Source organism: Sciurus vulgaris, assembly GCF_902686455.1.
Source record: "Sciurus vulgaris genome assembly, chromosome: 7".
NCBI lineage: Eukaryota > Metazoa > Chordata > Mammalia > Rodentia > Sciuridae > Sciurus > Sciurus vulgaris.
This window is the reverse complement of record NC_136467.1, coordinates 81,859,613-81,874,353: the sequence shown is the minus strand read 5'-3', so window position 1 is coordinate 81,874,353 and position 14,741 is coordinate 81,859,613.

Below are 14,741 nucleotides of genomic sequence, written 5' to 3'. Positions count from 1 at the left end.
TCAAAACCCTCCTCTCTCAGCCTCCTGAGTCACTGGCATTGCAGTTTATTTAAATACAAAGTATGCCTAGTTAAAAATAGACATAGCAAGGTCTTCTGATATTGGCCATATGAAGAAGTATTCAAAATATAGAGAAGAATCTAACATTTGAAAAATGGAACAAAATCTTTAAAAGCAACTACTTTTAAGCATCTAGAAATGAAGTGTCAGAAATACGAAGTTTTTACTCTTTAGCAATTGTTTGATAAGAACTCTAAATTTATGGCTTTCTTACCAAAGGATCTCCTTCACCCCTTTACCTAATAAATACCAGTTTAGTTAATGACAATATTCCGCCTTACTCAAGGTGTATACAATAGAGTTGTGTAGATCATATAATCCAGAAAACACTAAAAATGCATAAACACCATAGGGAGCCCAAATGTAGACAGAAATTAAAGATAACACAACTTAGAGAAATATTCTAGTGATATTTACATGTTTGCTGTGCTTTTAATATGATTTCAAACAAACCTGCACACAGCTTGTGGGCAGAATGTGGAGCTCTTAGTGAGACTTGGGGCACATTTCACAATCTGAATATAATTTTTCTTCAATCCTTGAATGAATATCAGCTACTAAGTCTCACAGGGGTCTCCCAGAGGCCCAAGATAAAGACTAACAGTAGGAAAAACAAACTGAGCAGAACCACCAGCAGGTATTCACCAGATGAGAAGAAAGTCTTATCAGTCTGAGTTTGGCAGGTTAAGTCATTTCTATAACAACATAAGGATGCTAAATCTCAACATAAAAAGAAAAAAAAATAAAAAGGATAGATTCCAAAGTCTTTAAAAAACTATTTGCAATGAACAGGGGAATAGGAATGTGAAAACCACACTCAGCAAAGAGAGCAATAAACAGAAATCTACTCCAAATGACCCAGTTGTGATATTTGGCACATTAAGACATCAAAGCAACTATTTAAAATTTGTCCAAAGGATTGTACTAAACTATGTACAAAAAATTAAAGGTAAATTTGAAATTAATGATAAGTAGAAAGAGAATTTCAAATATTTAGGAGTTATACAAATGAAAAATTTGATACAATAATTTAAAATTAAAATAAAAAATGAACTGTTTGGTAATAAAAGCACATCCTGGATGACACAATAATAACAGTAAGTTTGAAATTTAATTAATTGTTATTATCTAATCTGAAAAACAAATAGAAAAAATGTTGTAAAAGAAAAAGAATAAATCTACAAAAACTTATCAAATGGGACTACATATTTGAAACTGAAATCCCAGGAGATGAAAGTTAAAAGGAGGCAGAATTTTTTTTTAAGAAACCATGATTAAATCTTCCTAAAATCAATGTAAAACATTAATTTGTACTATCAAAATGTAGCATAAATACAAACAAAGTGTACCTAGAAGATGATAGATATAGAAAAACAAGTTCATGGTGAGTTCTCATTAGAAATAACATAGGACAAAAAACATTGAAATAGTATATTCAAAGTGCTAAAAGGCACTGTAACCAAGTTTTATAACCAATCAAGCTATTCTTTAAACATAAATACTTAATAAGTTAATTTCATTTTAATGGTAGAGAGAATTTTTTGTTAGCAGAACTTCATTTCAAGTTCTTTAATTCCATCCTATTGCTGAATTTCAATCGAAAGTTAATGGTAGTTCAGAATACCTACTGATTTCCACTGTGGCTGCTACACCTTTGGGCTCCCCAGAGCTAAATGTAAAGAACTCTCTACAGATTCCTAGGCAAGAGTGGTAAACAGGAATATGAATGTATTTGTACTGTTGATTCTGAACTCAATCAACTCTGAGAAGAAAGTATGTGAATGTATAAAGGAAAGAACTTGAGTTTTTTTGATGTTAAAAAATAAAATTGCGTTCATGTTTAAAAAAAAAAAAAAAGAAATACTAAAAGAAATCAGCTAAAGGGAAAATGGGTCAGTGGATATAGTAGAATTTGCAGGAAAGAAAACATCAAACATTAAAAATATGGATAAATGTAAAGGACCAAACACACAAAAATATGTATGTATAGAGACATATACATAAATAGATATAATAGACATAATTTTTCTCTAAATTTCTTTCTGAGACTACTAATTAAAATGATCTAATAGCATATTTTAGAATTTTGACAAATACAGATATAATACATACAATAATGATAATATAAATGATGAAGAGGTATAAATGAAATAATACTGTTGGAAATATTCTGTTTTGTTATAAATAACTTAAGTACAGAGAATGTCAATAAGTTTAATATGAATATTATAATCTCTAAAGCTAAAATAAACATGAGTATGATTAAAAGCTAATAGTTCACTTAACCATCTTAATAAAAATTATCTTAACTCAGAAAAAGACATGAAAAGTATAAGACAACATCACACTAAATGGAGAAAAACTAAAAGCATTTTCTCTAAAATTGGGAACAAGACAAAACTGTTCACCTTCACTGCTCCTATTCGATTTAGACCTAAAAAATATTAGCCAGAATGATCAAGCAAGGAAAGAAAATCAAAGGGTTACAAATAGGAAAGGAAGTCAAACAATCTCTGTTGACTAATGGCATGATCCATACCAGAAAACAACATAAACAACAACAGCAAAAAAACCAAAAACCAAAAAAAAACAAAAAACAAAACACAAAAACTCCACTAGAAGACTTCTAGAATTTATAAATGAGATTAGCAAAGTAGCAGGATACAAGCCAACACCCATAAATCAATAGCTTTCCAATATTCCAACAATGATTCAGCTAAGGAAGAAATCAGGAAAACCATCCCCTTAACAACAACGTCAAATAAATAAATAAATAGAAAACTTATGCATCAATCTAATCAAGAAGACAAATGAGCTGTACAAGGAAAACTACAGAACACTAAAGAAAGAAATTGATGACCTCACAAGTTGGAAAGACTTCCCATGTTTTCGGTTAGGCAGATTCAATATTGTCAATATGGTCATACTATCAAAAGCAATATACTGATTCAATGCAATTCCCATCAAAATACCAATGACATTCTTCACAGAATTAGAATAAAAAGCAATTCTTAAATTCATTTGGAAGAATAAGAGAGCCAGAATAGTCAAAACATTTCTAAGCAAGGAAAGTAAAGCAGGAGGCATCACAATACCTAATCTGAAATTATACTAGAGTTGTAGCAACAAAAACAGCATGGTGTTGGCATCAAAACAGACATAAGACCAATGGAAGAAAATAGAAGACACAGAGACATATGCACCTACCTATAGCTGTCAGATAGTTGACAAAGATGCCACAAAAATACCCTGGAGAAAAGACAGCCCTTTAAACAAATGGTGCTGGGAAAACTGGATAGCTATATGGAGAAAAATGAAGCTGTATACCTCTCTCTCACCCTGCTCCAAACTCATATTGAAGTGGATCAAAGATTAGGAATTAGACAGAACATTTCCAACTGCTAGAATAAAATGCAGGGTCAACACTTCATCATATAGTTGCAGGCACTGACTTCCTTAACAAGATGCCCGAAGCACAACCAAAAATCAGTAAGTGGGATGCCATAAAACTAAACAGTTTCTGCACAGCAAAGTAATCAAGAATGTGAAGAGCGAGGCTACAGAATGGGAGAAAATCTTGGTGAGCCCCTTCTGTAATAGGAGATTAATATCCAGAATGTACAAATGACTCACAAAATTGAACACCGAGAAACATACAAACAAACAAATAATGTAGTCAATTAATAGGCAAAATAACTAAACAGAAACTTCTCAAAAGAAGGAACACGAATGGCCAACAAATATACAAAAAAAGGGTTCAACATCTCTACCAATCAGGGAAATTCAAATCAAAACTATACTGAGATTTCATTTTACTCTAGACGGAATGGGAATGATCAAGTATACAAGCAATAATGAATACTGAAGAGGTTGTGGAGGAAAAGGTACACTTGTACATTGTTGGTGATACTTCAGACTAGTATAATTATTGTGGAAAGCAGTATGGAGATTCCTCAAAAACCCAGGGATGGAACCACCATATAACTCACTTTTTGGTATTTTCCCTAAAGATCTAAGATCAAGTACTATAGCAATACAGTCACCTAAAAGTTTATAGCAGCCCAATCCACAATAGCTAAATTATGCAATTAACCCAAATGCCCATCGATAGATGAGTATATTAATAAAATTATATATATGTATATATACACACATATATAAAACAATATACATAAATAGAAAACAATATATAAATACACATGCACACACAATGTTGCTCTACTAAGCCATAAAAAAGAATATTAATGGCATCTGCTGGTAAATGAATGGAAATGGAGAATATCATGCTAAATGAAATAATCCAAACTCAGAAACTCAGAAGGTTATATGTTTTCTTTTGTATGTGGAAGCTAGAGTAAAATAAAGGGTGAAGGAAGGATTGGACAGCATAGAGTACCAATCAAATAAAAATTAACAGACCAGTGACATGAAGTCCAGTACAGTAGAGGAAGGAGAATGGGAAGGAAGGAGAGTATGGAGGAGAAAAGAAGGGATCATGAACTGAAATCAATTTCCACACTTCTGTGAGTTTGTCCAGATGAACCAAACTACTATGTATAAAGGTCTAATAAAACATTAAAAAGTATAAGACAGGAAAATACCACATGAGAAAACAGAAAAAATACTTCTAACCTTGTGAATCAGCTGCCCCAGAGTTAAGTATGTATCCAACAGAAATGAAATCAGCATAATAAGCTATAGAAAAGTCATCAGATGAATGATAAAAAAATGTAGAATATATACACAATAAGGTATTATTCAGCCTTAGTGAGGGATGAAATCCTGTCATTTGCAGAAAAATGGATGAAACTGAAGGACATTATATTGTTAAATAAATCAGACACAGAAAGATAAGACTAACATATTCTCTTTCATATGTGGAAGCCAAAAAGAATCCATTTGAAAACAGAAATAATGGTTCCTAGAGATAAGGAACGATATGTTTGGGGAGGGGGATGAGAAAGGAGTGGTTGAATGTGATCAGTGCACAATGAACATACTGTAAAATCATGAAAATGTCACTGAGAACCTCATCAATATGTGCACCTAATGTGTGTTAATAAAATAAATAAGCACATTTAAAAAAGATAAGTGAAAAAAAATCCTGACAGACTGAAAGGAGAAAATGCAATATAATATATCCTTTAAGATTCAATATTATAACATTCTTTTCTTAGAAACTTATAAAATGAATTCACAGGAAATTAGCAAGCGTATGAACAACTCTATGAACTAACTTAAACTGGCATTTATAACTCCACTCAACAGCCGCAGAATGAACACTCTGCAAGTACATATAGAGCTTAATCAAGATGGTCCATATGCAAGACCATAAAACAGCTTACTAAGCATAAAAGAATTGACATCATACAGACCTGACAAAATATTAAGATAGAAACAAATGAAATAGTTCCTGGAAAATTAACAGTATTCAGAATTGAATTTATATACATTTAAGTAATACATAAATATAAGAAAAATTGTAAGAGTAGAAAACATTTTTGACTGAAAACAAAAACATAACATGTAAACACTTGTAGAGTGCAAGTAAATAAGTAAAATTCATTTTAAGTGTGAATATGAGAAAATAAGAATGATCTGAAAATCAGTGTTCCTAACTTCTACCTCAGAAAGCTAGCGTAAGGTAAATTCCAAGAATGCAAATGAGTAAGATAGGATGGATCAGAAATTGGTGAAAGATAAAATAAACTACAGAAAGAATCCTGTGAAACCAAAAGTGAATTTTGAAAAGATGAATAAAATCAGAAAAATCTTATAGCTGATCAAGGAAAAAGAGAGAGAGGGGAGGAGAGAGAGAGACAGAGAGAGAGAAAGAGAGAGAAAAGGCACATGATTCCAACACTTGTAATAAAAGAAGGGACATCCCTACAGATCCACACAATCAAAAAGACAATGAATGAATACCATGAACAAATTTATTTCAATGAATTTGACAAATTACTTGAAAGAACAAATTAAAAAAGTAGTATCCAAAGGGGGGAAAAACCTAAATATCTCTATATCTGTTAAATAAATTGAATTTATTATTTTTTTATCAATAGAACTTCAGGTTCAATTATCATATATGGCGAAGATTTTTCATTCTTTCAATGAAGAAACAATTCTGAACCAACTCTTAAAAAACAGAGAAAGGAATACTTTTCTTATTCATTTTGTAGGTCTAGTATTATGCTAGTACTAAGTTAGACTATCTCAAGTAAACACAAATATTTCACATAAACATAGACTTAAATATCTTTAAAAAATCATTATAAAACAAAATCCAGTAATATATAAAAAGAATACTATCTCATACTATGAATGGGTTTCAGTCTAAAAATAAAAACTTGGTTTAATATAAAAAAATCAAATGACATATTTCACTATAATGATACAATATGAAAAGCAGGCTCTCTTAATTGATGCAAAGTAATTGACAAAATTCATAATAATAAACAGCAGAATAATTATGAAGGATTTTTCCTCAAACTGGTGAAGGGCAGCTACCAAAAATTATGGGTGTTTACTAGTAAATAACATGATCCTTTCCATGTGAGTTCAATTATGTGACAAAGGTTTATGATCTCACCCCTTCCATTAATCATTGTATTAGAATCCTCACTGTCAGAATAAGGCAAGAACTTAATCTAAAAGTCATATAAATCACAAGGGAAGAAGTAAGATTGTCTTTGCTCAAAGATGACATGACAGTGTACATGGTAAATCAGTGTATCTTCATCTCCAGTCTCAGATGGTGATGATCCCCCTTTCCATTAAAATTCTTTATCTCTCGTTTTCTCTATTTTCAAAAGGAACAAAGTAAAGAATGAGTTTATCAGGGACTTAGATTCATTTTCTATCTTGTAAGACCTAGCAGTGAAATCACAGGCAAATCAATTGACATTTTTGAGGATCAAATATCTGAGTATATGTGGTAATTTATAGGCACTGTGGAATTACTGGTTATAACAATTACTGGTACATGAATTTTCATAAACTAACGTGGTATAATTCTTTGATATTGAAGTCTTGATATTGAATTGAGACATCTCGGGGATTAAGAATGCTTTTCATGGATGATTTCATTGCAACTGGGTGCACCCAACAGCTTTCAACAAGAATGCACTCAATAAACACTTTGGAAACCATTCATACAAAAATAGGTTTGATTGACATGTATACATATATAGTATGAACATAAATACATGTAAGACATAAAAGAAAAAATAATACCTTCCATTAATTATTAATATGATATATGTAGATGAAAAATTCAATGTTTTCTTTCAATATTTTATACTAATAAATTCCATGGATACTAATTAAATTTTCCCCAACATGACTATTAATAATTTTGATGCATCACATAAATCTTTTTTATGACCTTGTGAGCAATACTTAACTCGTTTTTAAAATTTTAACATCTAAATCTCAAGTAAGTTTTCTATCTGCTACAGAGTTAAATATAAAGGATGGAACCACAGGGAAATGTCACATGACAATCTTTTATTTCAGCCAGTTTCTTTCTCTCTTTAGTCTAACATGATCACAAAAGTTATCCTGAATGTGATAACTATTATTGTCTTTACTTATTAAAAATATGACTCAGATGCAACTGTAATAACAATAGTGACAGCAACAACATAATAATAACTCTTTTATTAATGTACTAGTACTGTTGCATGCACTTCACATGTACGATTTATTTTAATCCCCCATCAAAGTTATGAAATATTATTTTCATTTGTAAGTGAGGAAGTTCTGGCAAGGGGAGCCATAGTACATGGAGGAACCAACTTTTCAGTCAAGTAGTTTAAATCTGGAAACCACAGTCTATGATTAACGCCTTGAGGAAAACCAATTTAAGTAAGAATTAACACATCACAAATGCATGGAAGATATTATACTATAAATCTTATCTTGCCCACATATGTGATGAGGATGTAATGGCAGTAAGAAATAATAACTATGGTTACAAGTGTTAGATACCTGTGCCCACAGAGAGGCAGTTTCCAATTCCCAGAATATGTGAACAACACATCATATAGTAAAGGACACTTTGCAGTTATGATCAAGGTATGAATCTTGAGATGAAGAGATTCTTCTAAATAATCCAAGTGGGCCTTGCTAGTGTCATTGCTAGTGTCTTTATTAAAAAAAAAAAAAAGGAGTCAGAGGCAGGAACAAATACAACACAGAAGGGAAGGCAATGTGACATTAAGACAGCCGTTGGAGTGATACAAACAGAAGGCAAGACAGCCACCAGAAACAGTAAGAGGTGATCAAGTAGTGACCAAGAGCATCTATGTTAAGTATTCCTGGATTCATTATTTATAGCAGTCTTTTGCTTAAAGGTGTGTATCTTAAAACTCTTATCTACTTCCTCTTTGTTTTTTAAAAATATTTTCTATGAGATTATGAATTCAAAATACCAAGACTAATAAACACCCATTTAAAAATAGATGCTGAGAAAGTGTTTGATAAAATACAGCACTCCTTCATGCTAAAACCCTAGAAAAAATAGGGATAATAGGAACATACTTCAGCATTGTAAAGGCTATCTATGCTAAGACGACAGCCATTCTAAATGGAGAAAAACTGAAAGCATTCCCTCTAAAAATTGGAACAAGGCAGGGATGCCTTCCTTCACCACTTCTATTCAACATCTTCCTTGAAACACTAGCTGGAGCAATCAGACAGACCAAAGAAATTAAAGGGATACAAATAGGAAAAGAGGAACTTAAGCTGTCACTATTTGCTGATGACATGATCCTATATTTAGAAGATCCAAAAAACTCCATTAGAAAACTTCTAGAACTAATAAGTGAATTCAGCAAAGTAGCAGAATATATAATCAAAATGCATAAATCTAATGCATTTCTATTCATATGTGATGAATACTGTAAAAGAGAAATTAGGAAAACCACTCCATTCACAATAGCCTCAAAAAAAAAAAAAAAAGTGGGAATTAATCTAACAAAAGAGGTGAAAGACCTCTACAATGAAAACTACAGAACATTAAAGAAAGAAATTAATGAAAACTTTAGAATTTGGAAAGATCTCTCATGTTCTTGGATAGGCAGAACTAATATTGTCAAAATGCCCATACTACCAAAGGCGCTATACAGATCCAATGCAATTCCAATTAAAATCCCAATGACGTTCCTCATAGAAGTAGAGAAAGCAATCATGAAATTCATCTGAAAGAATAAGAGACCTCAAATAGCCAAAGCAATCGTGAGCAGGAATAGTAAAGCAGGAGTTATCACAATACCAGACCTCAAACTACACTATAGAGCAATAGTAACAAAAGCAGCATGGTATTGGCACCAAAATAGACAGGTTGACCAATGGTACAGAATAGAAGACACAGAGACAAATTCACATAAATATAGTCACCTCATACTAGACAAAAGAGCCAAAAACATACAATGGAGAAAAGATAGCCTATTCAACAAATGGTGCTGCCAAAACTGGAAATCCATATGTACTAAAATGAAATTAAACCTTTATCTCTCACCCTGCACAAAGCTCAATCAAAATGGATCAAAGACATAGGAATTAGACCTCAAACCCTGCACCAAACAGAAGAAAAAGTAGGACTGAATTTTCATCATGTTGGCTTAGGATCAGACTTCCTTAACAAGACTCCTAAAGAGCAAGAAATGAAAGCAAGGATCAATAAATGGGATGAATTCAAACTAAAAAGCTTTTTCTCAGCAAAGGAAACCATCAATAACATGAAAAGAGAGCCTACAGAGTGGGAGAAAATCTTTTCCACAGGCACTTCAGATAGAGCACTAATCTCCAAAACTTATAAAGAACTTAACAAAACTTTACACCAAAAATACAAAGAACCACATCAATAAATGGGATAAGGAACTGTACAGACACTTTTCAGAAGAAGATATACAGGTAATTAATAAATGTATGGAAGAGTTTTCAATATTCATAGTAATTAGAGACATACAAATTAAAATCGCCCTGAGATTTCATCTTACTCCAATTAGAATGGCTATTATCAAGAACACAAGCAATAATAGGTGTTGGAATGGATATGGGGAAAAATGCACATTCATACTTTGCTGGTGGAGTTGCAAATTTGTGCAGCCACTCTGGAAAACAGTGTGGAGATTCCTCAGAAAACTTGGAATGGACCCACCTTTTGACCCAGTATCCCACTCCTCAGTTTATACCCAAAGGACTTAAAATCAGCATACTACAGTTACACAGCCACATCAATGTTCATAGCTGCTCAATTCACAATAGCTAGATTGTGGAGCCAACCTAGATGCCCTTCAACAGATGAATGGATAAAGAAACTGTGGTATATATGGATGATGGAATATTATTTAGCTATAAAGAAGAATAAAATTTGCAGGTAAATGGATGGAATTAGAGAATATCATGCTAAGTGAAATAAGTCAATCCCAAAAAATCAAAGGTCAAATGTTTTTCCTGATAAGTGAATGATGATACATAATGGGGGTGGGGGTGAGGGGGGGATTAAGAGAAGAATGGAGGAACTTTGGATTACGTAGAGGGAAATGAGAGGAGTTAGGGGGAGGGAGCATAAAAGATGGAAAGAGACAGACATCATTACCCTATGTACATGTATTATTACACAAAGGATGTGAAACTACATTGTGTACAACCATAGAAATGAAAAATTGTACCCCATTTGTGTACAATGAATCAAAATTCAGTCTATAAAAAAAACCACTACTAATGCAAAAAAATTATACAAATAAGATATAATCCTTAATGTTCCTTTCCCCAAGGTAGTTCTCCTCAGTCATTGATATCATAATCCCTAGACACAACTATCATCAGCATTTAGTTGCATAATTACCCTGTGTTTCTTACCATTTTGTATATGTGTATATATTCATATATATCAATGTTGTATGATTTAACACTTTAAATATATAACACTGTATATATTTTTATAGTTTGCATTTTCTCATAACATAATGCTCTTTAGTATTATGTTTACTGAAACAAGTTTCTTTAGTTCATTCTTTTCAATTGCTGCATAGTATGAATGTACAATGGGTGATTTCTGTCCTCTTAGCATGCACATTTAGGTGTTTCTGATGGTTTTCCCATTACCATCAATGTTACATTAAATATTGTAAATATTTCCAGGAATGGACACAAGGAATTTCTCTAGGGTGTATAATTTGTACTGAAAGGTTGCATTTAACTTTACTAGTTAATATTAAATTGCTCTCCAAAACAGTTGTGTGAATTTGCAAGTCCACAACAATGTGGAGGAATTTTTATTGTTCTATTACTGCATTTATAATACCACTGTGAGACTTCAATTTTTGCTAATGCAATAGATATAAAACTGTATCTCCCGTTGTTTCCATGTACATTTTTCTCATTACTAGTAGGTTGAGTAGCTTTTCTTGTTTATTACTTGTCTTTATTTCCTCTCCTGTGAATTTTTTATTGCTTTTTAAAAATTGAGTAATAGGGTTGTTAAATATTATACCTGCAAATTCTTTCATATTAAACAATTTTCAAATATCTTTTTATTTGTCCTTTGCTATTGATGTTTTATATTTTAAAGTGGTAAAAATTATCCATTTTCTTACTTTTAGTTTGTACTTTTTAGCATTGTTTCAGAAATGTATCTATACTCAGTTTATAAAAGTAGTTCTTATTAAAGATTATTTTGATTGATATGAGTAAAATTTCACTTTTTATATAAGTTTTTTTAATCTATCTAGAAATGTATTTTGTGAGTAGTGAGAGGTAGATTCAGTCTTATATACTCTATGTGGATCTATCTTTGGGAAGCCAATCGTATAAGCCAGTGACATTTATCTTGGTACCTCATTGAAAAATAAAAGCCAATAAACCTCAAACCAAATTAGTTGCAGGTTCATCATTCGTAATAGGTCTTATTCAAAACATGTTTCTTTAGGATAAGTTAAGAGTTTTTCCAGGTTTGGCTTCAGGGATTACCTCTTTCCTTGCTGTCTCTAGTTTCTATTGTTCATATATTCATTGTGTAACTATGGCTAATTCTTTGCGTTTTGGTGCTCCATGTTCAATATCTGAGTTCATTGGTGTGACTGTATTTTTGACTTCCTGACCTTCTACTCTTCATTAGTGGTGAGATAAAGGGAAAGGGACCTCTCTGTTTCAATGTCCACTGTGGGCCAATTACTGCTAGGTCCTTTATACATTTTAGTTTCTTTAATATTCACACAACTCCACGAAGTATGTCTTTTTACTCTACATTTATATACAGCGGAACAGAAGCTCACAAAGTTTGTGTACTTTGTCATGTATGTCAAAACCTATTCACAATGGAGCCGGGGTTTGGTGGCAAAGTCTGGTAGATTTCAGAGGAAAGGCTTTTTTCCAGGGCAGACAAGTTAATATGTTATGGCTTGTTATAGGCCCTCCATTTGGGGGATTGAACCCAGGGGCAATTTACCACTGAGCTACATCCCCAGTCCTTTTTATATTTTATTTTGAAATGGGATCATTTGCTGAGACTGGTCTTGGACCTATGATCCTCCTACCTCAGCCTCCTGAGTCTGTGGGATTACAGGCATACACTACTGTACCCATTAGGCCTAATTTTGTAGGTATCCCTTCCACAGTTCCTGATTTGCTTAGTGTAGTGAATCATGCAAAGGCAGTAACAAGGAAGATTCAATGTAGTTATCTATTTGCTTCAATTCGGACAATTATCATTGCTCTGTAGGTGGCAAATACAGAATTGTTGCAATCATATAGACTTTCTTATCTTCAGACAAGTATCAATCAATTTGAGGGAGAACTTTCTCCTACCTGACTCAAAGCAACTTAAAATTCATAAACACATGTTATTTCATGGGACTAATTATGAAACAAAACAAATTGGTCAAGATGTGACAATTTTATCTCCATATATGTGGACCACATTAGGAACTTGTCCCAAGTGAAGATTAATGAGATATGTATCTCCATTTTTCTGTTAACTGGATGAAGTCTTTTAATTCTATTGCTTTGAAAAGAAGCAGTAAATGATAAAGTAGTGGAAGTTTGTTAGGCTAATTTGCACATTTTCTAGGGATGACTTTATATTCTTGTGTGTAAACATACTTACTTAATTTGTGTATACTATTTCATTCTTTTATAAAGATACCTATTTTAGTCTATATAACTTTAGAACATATCATAGAATGTTCAAATTCACAATATTTGTGAGAAAATTATTCAATTGAGTTCATTAGCATTTTGCAAATAGAAGTCATTAAGTGATCCTATAAATATACATCAGTATTCAGAACAAAATATATTAGTTGAATAGTGAATACTCCAAGTTTACTTAACAATCAAATATAATTAAAATAATTCATTCAATTGTATGGAAACTTTGGGGGAAATTAACTTTGTGTTCCAATATTTTTGTGTCCACATTCACATTTTATCTTGATTTAGATTAATGTTAATACCTTTAGATATTTTAAAAAATATGAATTTCATAATTGCTTGGTCTATTTCTGTAAGGTACGTCATTGGAATTTTAATTGGAATTGCATTGAATCTGTACAGCACTTTTGGTAGTATGGCCATTTGACAATATTAATTCTGCCTGTCCAAGAACTTGGGAGATCTTTCCATCTTCTAAGGTTTTCTTTAATTTCTTTCTTTAGTGTTCTGTAGTTCTCATTGTAGAGGTCTTTCACCTCTTTTGTGAGATTCATTCCCAAGTATTTTATTTTTTTCAAGGCTATTGTGAATGGGGTAGTTTTCCTAACTACTCTTTCTGAAGATTCATCACTTATGTATAAAAATGCATTGGATTTATGAACATTGATCTTGTAACCTGCTACTTTACTGAATTCACTAATGAGTTCTAAAAGTTCTGGTGAAATTTCCAGTTTCCTCTAAATATATAATCATGTCATCAGCAAACAGGGATAGTTTGAGTTCTTCTTTTCCAATTCATATCCCTTTAATTTCTTTGGTTTGTCTAATTGCTCTGGCTAGAGTTTCAAGGACGATGTTGAATAGAAGTGGTGAAAGAGGGCATCCCTGCCTTGTTCCAGTTTTTAGGGGGAATGCTTTCAGTTTTTCACCATTTAGAATGATATTGGCCATGGGCTTAGCGTAGATGGCCTTTACAATGTTAAGGAATGTTCTCACTATCCTTATTTTCTCTAGTGTTTTGAGCATGAAGGGATGCTGTATTTTATCGAATGCTTTTTCTGCATCTATTGAAATAATCATGTGATTCTTGACTTTAAGTCTGTTGATATGGTGATTCACATTTATTGATTTCCGGATGTTGAACCAACCTTGCATCCCTGGGATAAAACCCACTTGATCGTGGTGCACTATCTTTTTAATATATTTTTGGATGTGATTTGCTAAGATTTTGTTGAGAATTTTTGCATCCATGTTCATTAAGGATATTGGTCTGAAATTTTCTTTCCTCAATGTGTCTCTGTCTGGTTTAGGTATCAGGGTGATATTGGCTTCATAGAATGAGTTTGGGAGGGTTCCCTCCTCTTCTATTTCATGGAATACTTTGAGGAGCATTGGAATGAGCTCTTCTTTAAAGGTTTTATAGAATTCAGCTGAGAACCCATCTGGTCCCAGACTTTTCTTTGTTGGTAGGCTTTGATGACTTCTTCTATTTCATTACTTGAAATCGATTTATTTAAGTTGTG